At 40.4% G+C, this 14832-nt stretch overlaps 1 pseudogene; it reads left to right on the forward strand.

Moving 5' to 3' along the window:
* The first annotated feature begins 13729 nt into the window (after positions 1 to 13729).
* On the forward strand, positions 13730 to 13848 carry LOC147698951 (5S ribosomal RNA; annotated as a pseudogene).
* Positions 13849 to 14832: the final 984 nt, after the last annotated feature.

A 14832-nucleotide genomic window follows, 5' to 3' on the forward strand; every position in this document is an offset into this window, starting at 1 on the left:
ATACCAGTTACAACAACCAATTCAGTAATTCCACCATCTATATACACATTCTCTCATTCACCAACAGTTCTATATAGTCACTCATACATATACTCACTCATCATATGTAGTGATACACCTATACATCCTGTTACACACCGACAATCATCCAAAAGTTACTCACACACATACTCACACATGCAAATAAACAATTGAACATCCATTTATTTGCATATAAAACTATACACACTCAACCACCCATACAGTCCTGCACATATGGTGTCTTCTAAACACATACAAAGAGAGAGTTAGTCATTCATGCATCTATGTGATTAGTAATACCCCCATGAAACCATAGAAACACTCATACTGATACTAAAAAAACATCTAAGAACCCAAATACCTACACATGTAGGTACTCATCAACCCATGCAGCCAGTTATTCACAAAGTGAAACACTGATACATATATTTAAATATTTAAACATTACTCGCTAATATATGTATTCACTAAGGTACACTTAATAAGCCAGTTATCCAATCATTTCTTTTTGAAAAAAACATTCATTAAGACAATAATTTAAACATTTATTCTTTCCTCGACCTTTACATATACATATATAAAACATATTTATTTTTTAGAAAGACACACATTCACTGGATGGTGTCATAAGTGATGTCACTGACCATGTCATGAGTGATGTAATATGTAATGTCATCAGCAGTGCATTACACGCGCAAGTTATAGTGAGTCCAACTAACTATAACGTGGAATTTCATTGGTTTTATGTCAGTAAAACTTCTAGCTAACTATAACTGGTGTCAAACCTATGGTTTTTTTCAGTGAATTTCATAGGTTTTTCAAATGCTACTTCCTAACTATAACGTGTGTAAAACCTATGGTTTTTTCAGTGAATTTCATAGTTTTTTTGAATGCTAGTTCCTAAGTATGTAATTACGTTCGTAACTACATAGTGTCACCGCCTACACGTCCTGAGAAGCGCATGTAAAGTCACGTGACTTGAAAACAAAACTTCCAATTGGTTATTAGTAGTTTCTGTTCTGGAATATACACGAAGCACTCCACCCACTTTCCTCACAATCTTTTCTACTCTCATGAGACAACAACGTCGAGCATCTTCCGGAAGTCTTTGCTGAAATGGCTTCCCTACCAGATTCATCTTCCGAATCTGAAGGAAATGAGCGACCACCGTTAAGAAGAAAAAAGGAATCTTTCATTTGGCAATTTTTCACTTATCCTGAAGATCAAAAGAAAGTGAATGCGCCAAAAGTAACCTGCACGATATGCAATTCGGAGCTCTGAAGGGGAAATCCAAATAAAAAATATTCCTTTTCTGCACACACCATGCAGCGGCATGTTAAACAAAGGCATCCTGAGCATTATGCAAAAGCATCGACAAGAGCCCTGGCCACGCTATTACCATCAGAGGTGGCCAGCACATCTTCTGGTGTACGACCTGTATCTCCATCGAGTGCTGAAATGGACTTGAGACCATATCTTGCGAAGGTGCATATGAAATGCAACAAGTGTGGAGAAATTCTTTTATATGGAGAGCAGAGCCTCGTTCTTATTAAACTCAAAATTGACAGTCACAAATGCCCCAAGAAAAGATAAATTTCTTCACTTCATTTTCAAACTATTACATACTGAAAAATGTAGTAGCAACTTTAAGAAATCGAAAGCATTATAACACTTCTTTCCCCCCCAAAAAAAAATTTAAAAAAAGTTCTTTTCAGAACTAACTCTTTCTACCAAAACGTGCTCCAAGAGTATATTATGAGATATTTTTTCGCCGCTTTATTTTAGTGCGAGACCGGGTGCGCGCACCCTCCTATCGCGTACAGGACCTGACACTTGCATATGAAGTCATGTGACTTCAAAACAACACTTCCAATTGGTTCTTGGTAGTTTCTATTCTGGAATTTACACGCAGCACTCCACCCACTTCCATCACTTTCTTTTCTACTCTCAAGAGACAACAACGTCGAACATCTTCCCGAAGACTTCGGTACAATGACTACCGTTCCGCATTCATCTTCCGAATCTGATGAAAATGAGCGACCACCTTTGACAAGAAAAACGGAGGCCACGCTATTACCATCAGAAGTAATCAGCACATCTTCCGGTGGACGACCTGTATCTCCATCGAGTGCTAAAATGGACTTGAAACCATGTCTGGCGAAGGTGCACATAAAATGCAACAACTGTGGAGAACTTCTTGTATACGGAGAGCAAAGCTTTACTCTAATTAAACACAAAATTGAGAGTCATAAATGCTGCAAGAAAAGTTAAATTTCTTCACTTTATTTGGATAGTATGACATACTGAAAAATATCATAGCAACTTTAAGAAATCAAATGCATCAAAACACTTGTTTCCCAAAAAAAAAAAAAAAAAGTTCTTTTCAGAACTAACTCTTTCCACCAAAACATGCTCGAAGAGCATATTATAAGATGTTTTTTCGCCGCTTTATTTTAGTGCGAGACCGGGTGCGCGCACCCTTCTATCGCGTACAGGACCTGACACTCCCATGTGAAGTCATGTGACTTCTAAACAACACTTCTAATTGGTTCTTGGTAGTTTCTATTCTGCAATTTACACGCAGCACTCCACCCACTACCATCACTTTCTTTTCTACTCTCAAGAGACAACAACGTCGAACATCTTCCCGAAGACTTCGATACAATGGCTACCGTTCCGCATTCATCTTCCGAATCTGATGAAAATGAGCGACCACCTTTCACAAGAAAAACGGAGGCCACGCTATTACCATCAGAAGTAATCAACACATCTTCCGGTGGACGACCTGTATCTCCATCAAGTGCTGAGATGGACTTGAGACCATATCTGGCGAACGTGCACATGAAATGCACGAACTGTGGAGAACTTCTTGTATACGGAGAGCAAAGCTTTACTCTAATTAAACAAATAATTGAGAGTCATAAATGCTCCAAGAAAAGTTAAATTTCTTCACTTTATTTGGATAGTATGACATACTGAAAAATGTCGTCGCAACTTTAAGAAATAAAAAGCATCATAACACTTGTTTCCCAAAAAAAAAAAAAAAAAAAAAAAGTTCTTTTCAGAACTAACTCTTTGTACCAAAACAAGCTTGAAGAGCATATTAGCTGATATTTTCTCGCCGCTTTCTTATAGTGCGTGACCGGGTGCGCGCACCCACCTATCGGGTACAGGCGTCGAGACACGCATGTGCAGTCATGTGACTTTAAAACAACACTTCCAATTGGTTCTTACTAGTTTCTATTCTGCAATTTACACGGAACACTCCACCCACTTCCCTAGAAAACCAGTTTATCGTAAATCTTTTAAAGCCTCCTCTTATGAAATATTCGACATCAATCACATAGCAGAGTACTAAATAGCACTATATACACTCCGTCCCTTAATTATAAGAGACTTATTGCTATGTAAAATCAACTTTTGCTCTCCAAGATAATGTAAAATGCTGAGCCTATTACATAATTTTATTACACATATATGTTACTAGTCTCCTTCGAGTACTAACACCGTAGAAAATACCACCAATAGCGGTGATATTTTTTACACCGAGAACGGGCGATTTCTATCGCTTACAGCCCTTACAATTATAAAGTTTTATTTCCTAAGTCTCTGATCTCCAACTGTGCAACGTAGATCCCCTGTGTGTCGCAATAACGTCCATAAACAAAAACTACAGAGCCAGCATTATAAACATACACAAAACAACAAAACGACAAGAGCCACCATGCATATATATATCCTTAATATAATAAACCTCTGAGAATAAATACATATTTCCGTGGCAGCCCATAACACAAATTTGGCGTCCTCTGACTCTGCTCCATTACCAAACACCGTAACTCCCCGCCCCCCTCACTTTTCACTAAACTCCGCACTCCACCCCAGCCAAACCCCCTATTACAAACCCCCAACCTACCCTCCCTGCCCAAACCCACCATGAACCTCAAACCGCCCCTAGAAAACTTATAAGACACAGGATTACTAAAACTCAAAGAATACGCAACAGGCACATAATGTAAATAGTACATAAAGACACATATTTTTTCCAAAATACTATTTAAAAACATGTTCTATTTTTAATAAATCTATCATGCATCTGACCCTCTAGAACTGCTTTCAAAACGTGAACTATAAACCTCTACTTTTCATTTTCAAACCATACACTTTCTTCTGACCCTCTAGAACTGCTTTCAAAACATGAACTATAAACCTCTACTTTTCATTTTCAAACCATACACTTTCAATTACATTATTTTTTTTCCACAATTCATGTAATGTTACAAACCTTTTCTAAAATACACCAGTCCGTATCATTTATAAGGATTTATTTTCAGTCTTCATCAGTGACACTTTCTTCACATACAATAGAAATCACTATAACTTTTTAAAAGACAATGCTAACGCGGTAAAAATAACCCTTCATTTACTTTCCTTTAAGAATGCACACTATGTACCCCACGCATGCGTTTCTTAATCTTTGTATTTGGCAGCGAATACCGACCTTGAATCGGAAGACATGAACAAGAGCGCCATTGTCACATTTAAAACTGAACGTTGCATCTGCTCACACACATATCTTTCACTAAGCTAACATTCACAGAAAACAGCATTGATGTAAAAAAAATTGACCTTGCTTTACAACTCCCTCAAATCACTCCCTTATTTTTTAACGCATCCTCCAGTTCAAAAAAAGCTACTTTTTTAATAACCACTAAGCAATATATAAGTGACTAGACTCCTAGAAAATGTATCAAGTCATTCTGCTCCTCTCCACTGCATAGCCGGCGACCTAATTCTGTGGAGTTGCTATACAACCAGCGGTGCTGCGCCGTTTCCTGTACCATCTTGGGAAATTCAAAATGGATGTCCCTCCTGCCTTCGCAAACCAGCCGGGCCACTTAGAACTATTTCGCCAGAGGATGCTTGACTACTACGGCATCTTACCACTCTCGACTTTGAATACTTCATATCGATTATCATTTCAATATTCGCATTTCACCTGTGTGCAGCCTGTATTTCATTGCCTGAGCTGTGATTTCACGTGGGCCCTGGATTTATGTCTCTGCAATTTGGTACCTCCTGAACCGAATTACAATCACCTCATGAATCCGTTACTTGATCATGAACAGCTTTGTTACAACGGAGGGTTTATGGCCTTTGCAGCGATACAAGGAGTTCTGGGTCATTGGAATATATTCGCAGCGGCGCAAGATTTCCTAACAGAGAGCTACATCGAAAACCCACCGAGCTGCCCAATGATGGTAAAAGACACTCCAATAATGACAGATCATGAATGCTCCTTTCATCTTCTCAATTGGATGGCTGACTTGTTTTCAGATGATAACAATGATTTCATGTTAGAGGCACTTGCTGCATACTTTGCCTACACAATGGACACTTAACTCTTTCCTAACAGCGAGCTACATCGAAAACCCACCGAGCTCCCTCTGATGGTAAAAGACGCTCCGATTATAACAGATCATCAGTACTGCTTTACTCTTTTCCATTGGATAGCTGACATACTTTCAAATGATAAAACTGATTTCCTGTTACAAGCAGAAACTACCTATTTTGCCTAAACAATGCTTCAATAACTCTCAAACAAGCCATTGACGTCCTCATTTCCTTTTGGTTTTCTATATTCTTCACGTTCTTTTCCATATTTTCTTTTGAAGAACAGACCTATTTGCTTTACTAACAGTGGACATTATGATTTCGTGTTGTTTGACAGCTGATTCATAAAGTAATGATGTATAACCACTTGCATTTTCATATATCGTTCCTAAACTGAAAGGCCAGAAACCTTCTTCCATTTATTAAAATATAGTATACTTCCTTATAAGAGTGTACAATGTTTTCTTCCAACTATATTCATTTTTCTTCAACTATAGCGTTTGTATTCCATGTACTACTGACAATACCAATTACTGTGTTTTTTGCAATTTCTGTACTCATATTACATAAGGATTTGCCTTTAAAACAGTACATTTCTAAATAAACATTTCAAATATTCACGGTTTCTCTTTTAATCCATAATCTCAACTGAAATGATTTCATATTGAAAAACTATTCATGGGTTCCACATAACCTTAACTGTAGTCACTGAGGACCTTATTTATGAAGACCTTCCGCCGCCAGTGCCTCATTTTTTAAAATGGGAAAAAGTAACGCACCGGTGGCACAAGGCCTTCATAAATAAAGTCCTGAATGTTTTCTTTTCTCGACCTCACTTACTGATACTAGAACCTGCAAACCAATTACGGCCCGTGAACTCTTTCTTAGTAGGTCGCGCACCGTAAAGACAGTTATACCACTGTTAACATTTTTTTTTAATGTTACTAAGCACCGACACAGTTCCGCTTCACTCAGAGTTAATCACTGCTCCCACGCTTCTACAGGCCAGACGCTATGTCGTATTTCTCTCCTTATCACCCTTTCATCTCCACAATAACAAACAGTGTCCGCCAGCCACCAGAGAACAGACTCAGATGCAGAGGCACCAAAGAGTGAACCCATCACCAACTGCCATCTCCGGCTGTTTCCATGGTTACACCTCATTCTGCACCTTGCTGAAGGCACAGGTCAAAAGTTCATGTCTCAACGTTCTACAGCTAACTAAGAAGACTATTTTCCCTCCAGAAACACCTGCCAATCCACAACTCTGTTACATGTCTTGTTTTTTCACACCCAATAGTACTTTTCGTTTAACATAAACATTGACCTGTTCACTCTCCACTTGTTACAATCAACCAATCATTTTTATTTTTTTAACCACACCCAGCCTCTTCCTTTTTCTTTATTTAAAATTTCAACTTCTAACTACCATTCCACTTCCAGAACCGATCGGAGGACGACTACAAATCCCTTGAAAATGAAGGTCTGGCTAATAGGACACAGTTATATTCACTGGAGTGAAAAATATGCAGTAAGCAGACGAATTTGCAACCTCAGCTTACCAAATGTACACATAACATGGATTTCCAAAAGAGGATTGAAATGTCACCAATTGATTCCATTGGTGAAAACATTTATGCATCTCCCAGAACCAGACCTTATAATTGTGCACTGTGGTGGGAACGATCTAGGCACAATCACTGGGGTAGGTCTGGAAATGCTTCTAAAAGACACCTTTCGACAATTGATGACACTTTTTCCTTGATCTGCCTTGGTATATTCCAATATATGCCAAAGACAGAAATGGAATTGGTCCAATCACCATTGTGCACAATTTGAGAAAGCAAGGAGACATGTAAATAAATCTGTTTCTGCGTTCCTCAGAGATTATAGCATGGGTTCTATTTACCACAACAACTTGCGATACCACATGCAAGACGTCTATAGGAGAGACGGTGTTCATTTCACGAATGAGGGAAACAGAATCTTCCTCTGCAACATCAGGCTCTGCATCGGTACTTACTTATAAATGCAGAAAACACTCAATTAACACAAGGGCTCTTTTCAGAGCCACCTTATATCTAAGCACTCAAACTTCTGATTTACCTCCATTTTCACACTCTTGTAAATAGGTGTGCGCGACCGGGTGCGCGCACCCCGTATTTTTTTTTCGGGGAAAAATTATATCTTTTTGCGTTTAAGGGCCTTACTGCACACCCCGAGAAAACCTACGCAGGAAGACAATCTCTACCTTCTCCCCTTTCCATGTTTCAATGCTTTGAAATGAACAATATATTTACTCGCAGTGACAAAATGGCGGACAAAACTTCCTGATTTCCTTCGAATCGAACATTAACAGACGTCACGCAGCCAAAAAAAATACCGCTCACGCGCAGCCGCTTGAGTGCGCGCACGTGTGCGCGCCTATAGATATATAATTGACTTTAACTTTCATTTTCTCAACAACTACTGAACGGATTTACACCATTCCAAAAAAAGCGTAATCTGCGAACAAGACTCTACAGTTTTGGCAAATTTCTTATAAATTCATTCACCCGTTCGAACTGTAGCCGAGTCTAAAGGTCCTATGGAAAATAACATTGAGAAAACACGTTTTGGGACCCCCCTTATATCTCAGCCCCCACTTGACCAATCCCCCCCAAACTTTCAGGGAAGGAGTGCAGCAAACCTAGCCATCTTCTTTGAGAAATTCGCAAAGACTCATCCACCAGGGCCAAAGTTATTCCAAATAGAATGTTGAGGATTTCCTATGGAAAACAATCCTAACTATAACTACCTACTGGCGACCGCCAGTAGGTAATATATATATATATATATTTTTTTTTTCAGCAAAACTGTCTCCATAAAGAAACACGCCGCACACTGCTCCGTTTATCAAGTATTTTGGTTTATTTTCTGTGGGTTTCCCACCACCTACGCGTTTCGGACATAAATCTGTCCCTGGTCACGGTACAAACATTAGTCCTTCATTACTTTTTAAGTTTTATACCTGTGGTCACCACTTGGCAATTAGGGTGCATTGTGGGCCCAGTAGTTTTGAGGAATAAAGTGACTCCAAACTGTGCGCTGCACCATGCCGGTTCCAAGCATTTCAACGACATGATTAGTTACTCGATTCTAAATGAGTGTGGTGTTTGCCAATGCGCGCACATTGGTCCTGTGGACATTATAAATGTGGTACAATTAACTCACATTATAGGCGCATTTATATACAACCAAATAAACAATTATAGGACTAAGTGTCCAAAGCGAGGTGTCATGGCTAAGTGCCTACGAGTTGCATCATGTCGGTTCCTGCTTGGATCAACAGCATTCACAGAGCACAGAAAGTTAAAATAAACAAAACAAACGTGCTGAACAATCAAACACAGTGACTCAGCCGACCATAAACAATGGATCAGAAATTTTCACAGTAGCGGATGCCAACAGCCTACAAACGGCTTATGAACTGTCGCATCAAATTGACCATACTGTACTAACAAACACTCAAACACTCTCCCAAATGGGTCATGAAGTAGGAGTACGTCCAAAGACAACTTTAAGAAGTAAATCCAGATTCTGCCCTGTTTTACATCCAGGCAACCGCATAGATGTCTTTCATGATTTGGTGGTAGCAGAATTAGAAACAATGAACAATACCATCAACAACAAAAATGAAAACGTATCAATAAAAGAACGTGCAGCCCTAAAAAATCTACAGTCCAACGCCGCTATAGAAATAAAACCTGCGGACAAGGGGGGGAATATTGTAATTCAAAACAAAGAAGACTACTTGGAAGAAGCATACCGCCAACTCAACAATGCAACCAACTATGAAGTGCTAAAAAACAATCCAACGACCAGTATGATGATCAAATTACACAAATGCATAGAAATTTGGCAAGAAAATGGCCTACTAAGCGTGGAAGAAAAGAGATTCTTGACAACCACACACCCAATAATGCCAACAATATACTTTCTTCCAAAGATTCATAAGACTCTTGTGAAACCACCAGCCCGCCCAATAATATCTAGCTGCGGCTCATTGTGTGAGAACCTATCTTCCTATGTCGACTTCTTTCTAGCCCCAATCGTTCCCACACTCAGCTCCTATATCAAGGACACTGGGGACTTCCTCAGAATCATAATGGGAGTTCAATGGCAACCAGAGTACTGGCTAGCGACCATAGATGTGGTCTCGCTATACACATCAATCCAGCGGGACGTGGGGCTGACCCCAACCAAATATTTCTTGAACCAAAGACCCATATCAGAACTACGACATACCAACATGGTAATTGATATGATGACTTTTTGCCTAGATAATAACGTTTTCACCTTTGATAAAAAAAAATTCAGGCAAACGTGCGGATGTGCCATGGGTGTTTCATTCTCTACAAGCTATGCGAATCTCACCATGGGGTGGTGGGAGAAAAACATAGCTTGGAGAGAAGAAAACGAACCATACACCACGGATGTGGTTATATGGCTCAGATTTATAGATGACTTGTTCCTCCTTTGGAAAGGTTCAAAAAAGAAACTGCAAGAATACATTGTAATCCTCAATGACAACTTAGTAGGATTACAATTCACGTCAAACATTCAAAAGGAAGAAATAGATTTTCTGGACAGTAAAGTGTATGTGAAGAACAACAAGCTTGAAACAACTGTATATAGAAAAGCAACGTCAACGAACAGCGTATTGCATGGAACTAGTTTTCATCCTATCTCCCTCAAGAAAAGCATCCCGTACGGGGAATTTTTAAGAATGAAAAGGAATTGTTCTGATGAAAGTGAGATGGAGAACAAATTCAAAGAGACCAAAGATCGTTTCTCCAAACGTGGATACAAACATGCTGACATAATGAAGGGAGAACAAAAAGCGAGGGCCAAAACAAGAGAGGAAACATTGATAACTAGACCAAAATTGAATACAAACAGCATGGAGGAAGAACAACCTAGACTAATAATAACATACTCCAAGGAAAGCTACAAAATCCGCCAAATCCTGTCCAAATACTGGAATGTTCTTAAAAAGGACAGTGAAATAGGCAGTTTAATTGGCGACAGACCTCTGGTGACATATCGCAAAGCTCCATCAATCCGCGACACACTGGTAAACAGCCACTTCACAAGAACAAAAAGTAAAAACTGGCTGGAAAAAGGACAACTGGGATTCAGCAAGTGCATGACCTGCAAAGCATGTAAGATTGGGGAAAATCTAAAATCAATAACTGATCCCAGGGGAAGAACATTTGTTATCAAAGACAAAATAACGTGTGAGTCACAATTTGTTGTATATCAAATACAGTGCTTCTGCGGGAAAAAGTACATCGGCTCAACAATCTGTCCACTCAAGAAACGAATTCTTGAACACACAAGGGCAATTCAAAACAATGATCCAACCTATGCAACAGCCAAACACCTGAACTCACATCCTGGAAGAACCTGGAAGGACATGAAATATTCAGGAATAGCAGTAATTGGTGAAAATGAAAGAGGGGGTGATCAAATTATTGCTTTGAGGAGGTTGGAATCGAAATTGATAATAAGATTCAAAACCAGGAACCCTTGGGGTCTTAACGCCGATGAGGAACTTTATGTACACTTATAATTCCAGAACTAGAATACCAATGCAAATTCCAGAATCCTTGTTTACTGTTGAGTACAAAAACAGACATCAGCAGTGAAATGTTTGACACAATGATGAATGAACAACATGAATTCAATGTTTGTGACATTTGATAAGTATAATTTATATTTTAACTTTCTGTGCTCTGTGAATGCTGTTGATCCAAGCAGGAACCGACATGATGCAACTCGTAGGCACTTAGCCATGACACCTCGCTTTGGACAGTCAGTCCTATAATTGTTTATTTGGTTGTATATAAATGCGCCTATAATGTGAGTTAATTGTACCACATTTATAATGTCCACAGGACCAATGTGCGCGCATTGGCAAACACCACACTCATTTAGAATCGAGTAACTAATCATGTCGTTGAAATGCTTGGAACCGGCATGGTGCAGCGCACAGTTTGGAGTCACTTTATTCCTCAAAACTACTGGGCCCACAATGCACCCTAATTGCCAAGTGGTGACCACAGGTATAAAACTTAAAAAGTAATGAAGGACTAATGTTTGTACCGTGACCAGGGACAGATTTATGTCCGAAACGCGTAGGTGGTGGGAAACCCACAGAAAATAAACCAAAATACTTGATAAACGGAGCAGTGTGCGGCGTGTTTCTTTATGGAGACAGTTTTGCTGAAAAAAGTATCTTGCAAGGGTGTCCCGAACCTTGCCGCCGGCACCAGCTTTGAAGTGCTCCTCTCATCTTGGGACATTTGCTTTTGAATATATATATATATATATATATATATATATATATATATATATATATATATATATATATATATATATATTTCTTTCAGGTAAGTTTATTTTCAGTTTTTTGTGGACCAACCAACCATGACGCGTTTCGGGCCTTTCAGCCCTTGTTCACATGCAGGGAGTAGCTGATTTTTGTGATATTTAAAGTGCATTAGTGCCCCGCCTGCTGCCCGCCTCCAAAGATGGTCATGTGACAAAACTTATATGGACAACAGACTATCGTTGTGGGTGTCCATTATTAAGAAGACAGAATCGTTTCTAAATGGTTCTGTTGCTGAGGGTAAAGCAATTAAGAAAAAAAAAACGCACTTCGAAATTAGCATATTTACAATCCTTTGCATAAATGCGTTTTGTACGTATCATTGTGTCAGTATTTTACACAAAACAAATCATAGGAACAATTCATGATTACAATTGGTGTAGTAACTGGTTGAAACCAGTGAATCATAACGAGGTAACCAACATGCAGGTTCGTACAGAATAAAAGTAATGATAATTCCGACTTGCTTTTTGTCTGTAGGGACACGAGAAGGGAGAGCAAAGTTGTGCAAAAAGGGCAAAAAAAGTGCTACAATATTAACGACCAAAAAGCTAAGGCAACCCTGCCTAGTGCGCAAAGAGGCTTGATATAAAGTGCATACTTTCAATTCTAAAAAGTGATAAAATTCATGATATATATTGTATTGATAAAAGAAAATGCACATATATATTACCTGTATTAAAATCAGGAACTAAGCCATATTATTCAATTAAAGGTAAATATAAAATGCAATTCTAAAAACAGTAATTTCATCATGATTTCTTGTTCTTAACACAATATAAAAGTAAGTGTAGTGACGAGTTACATAGTGATAAAACATAATTAAAGAGAGGGAGAAAAAAATGCCACAGATGAAAAAATGGCCGGAGGAACGGAAAATAGAAAATTGCAAAAAATTCTTAACATATGTATATACAGATATACATGTTACCATATATATGTCAAGTGCAAAAAATAATAAAACCCTATAAATAACAGGGAACCTGACTATCTATTACATTTCATAAATAGTGATAATTAGTACATTTCCATCATACAAAGGTGCATAAATGGGCAACAGGGAACCTGACTACCCATTTGAACAGAAAGGTGTCTGATCATGACAGTATATATTCTGCTCGCCTACTCTACTTTTTTAAAAACATTTTATTTACAAAGAAACCGGCATGGGATTTACAATATGCATGGCCCTTAACTTTAACCTCGAAAACTGCCCTAAGACAGGACAGAGGACCCCCAGCTAAGGCTGGGGAGCTGCTGCAAGCTGCTGCTGCTGACGGGCTGCGCCGGCCCCGGTTCTGGGCCCCCCTCTCTAGGCTGTCCGAGGCAGGCCGGGAGCAGGGGGCCGCTGAGGCAGAAAGCCGGGCCGGTGACATTAAGGGCCCTGGACCCAGGCACTTCTCGGACCCTCACCTCACTCGCTCTTCTACACGCAGGCACAGAGGGGTGGGGCATAGACATTATTTGCATATGAGGTCCCTGTCCTTGATTTAAAAAAAAAAAACACAATAGTAGATTTGCAGCAGCCAGTACTTGAGGGTGAAGAAGTTGCCTCCCCAGAGTTGTGGTGAGCATCAGCTGCTGAGCGGGAGTCTCTGCAGCCCCCGGGGGCATGTAGAGAAGTGGCCCGAGCAGAGTGCCTTAGAAGCAAGGCTAGGTGCTTGCTGCTGCGTGTGCCGGCCCCTTAAGAAGAACGGCCCCAGTCGGTGCCAAAGTGTCAAATAAGCAAGTGCGAGAGAGGGCTGTGCTTGGCTCTGTGCAGGAAGTTCGAAAGGGAGGGCAGGTGTGAAAGGGAAATGTGCAAATGTACTTGTAAGTAGCCTGGTGATGACACCATGCGGGCTGCGTCTGCATAAGAGGCCTGGACCGGCAGCCTCTCGTGCCTACGGCCATACCACCCTGAATGTGCCCAATCTCGTCCAATCTCAGAAGCTAAGCAGGGTCGGGTCTGGTTAGTACTTGGATGGGAGACCGCCTGGGAATACCAGGTGCTGTAGGCATTTTGCTTCTCTCTGACACCAGGGGTGCTCCTCTATCGCACAATCGCACACAACCTTTCTCGCTAATGGCACTTCCGTTTTTAGGTCTCGACCTAACAATGCGCTTGCGCATTGCAGCTGTCGAGACATATAGAGGGCTACTAGCAAATCCTACCAAGAGGTTTTGGATTGCAGATTCTCCCCAATGCATTTGAGCCATTCAAGCGTGAGGCTTCACCAGCGCGCCCTCTCTCTCACTTCTCATTCATATGCTCGTTCCCTCCCACTCGCTCGCTCCCCCAGCCATGTCACAAACCACCATGGAGCTCATTTATGAGCCCTTGCATCACTTTTACACCAGCGGAGTATAAAAAATGTGCCTCGATGCACCATATTTACAAAGTGACGCATCTAGGGAGATGCGTCATTTTGTAAAACCCTGCGCCACAGTATACCTGCGCCAGATATAATGTATGCAAGGGGGGCGTATCGACGCAGGAAAGGGTCATGGAAGTGACGCAGTGAAATCTATGAGATTTCACTGCGCCACTTCTAGGACTCAAATGCATCAAAATCTTATGCCTGCCTCACAGCAGGCGTAAGACTGACGCACGCACTAACAACATGGGACTTGCCCAAGTGAAAGTACACATTGCTGGAGTTGCGTCACGCCAGCAATGCGTCACTTATGCGCCTACAGATACGTCACAAATACTGACGTAGCTGTAACTCCTTGCAACATGATGCATCATACTGTAAATATGACGCATCGTTAGTGTCGCAGGGAGAGCACAGTGAAAAGTGACTGCTGTTTTCACGCAGCGATGCGTCACTTTTCATAAATGAGGCCCCATATGTCTGTGCCTCAGACACTTCAAAGCTGCCGCTCCTTTCCCCCCGCATCAGACTTCAAAGGAATGCCTCCCCCGACCCCGTCACAGCAATGCCGAGAGCTTGTTTGATCCATTTCACTGTGCCTGCATGTCTTGTTTTCTATTTGTATTC

Source organism: Lissotriton vulgaris, chromosome 8 (assembly GCF_964263255.1).
Source record: "Lissotriton vulgaris chromosome 8, aLisVul1.2, whole genome shotgun sequence".
In the NCBI taxonomy this organism is placed as follows: Eukaryota; Metazoa; Chordata; class Amphibia; order Caudata; family Salamandridae; genus Lissotriton; species Lissotriton vulgaris.